Consider the following 280-nt stretch of genomic DNA (forward strand, 5'->3'; position numbering starts at 1 on the left):
TCCCTTTTTACCCAAATCTTGTTCCCCCTCCTTCCTCCCTTTTTACACACACTTCCTTGTCCCCAATCCCCCTCTCCGTCCCACACGCTCTCCCAATAATCTCCCTACATCACTACATCCCTCTATCCCCCCCCCTCTCCCACTTTCCCACCTCACTTTTCCCGCTATCCCTCATCTTTTCAACCACTGGCGTCTTTCTCTCCTATCCTTTCAATACCCATACTCTACAGCTCATTATCCAACATACCTATCTTCCTTCATTCGTTACCCTTACTTTTCA

This window comes from Penaeus monodon, chromosome 32 (genome assembly GCF_015228065.2).
Source record: "Penaeus monodon isolate SGIC_2016 chromosome 32, NSTDA_Pmon_1, whole genome shotgun sequence".
Classification (NCBI taxonomy): Eukaryota; Metazoa; Arthropoda; class Malacostraca; order Decapoda; family Penaeidae; genus Penaeus; species Penaeus monodon.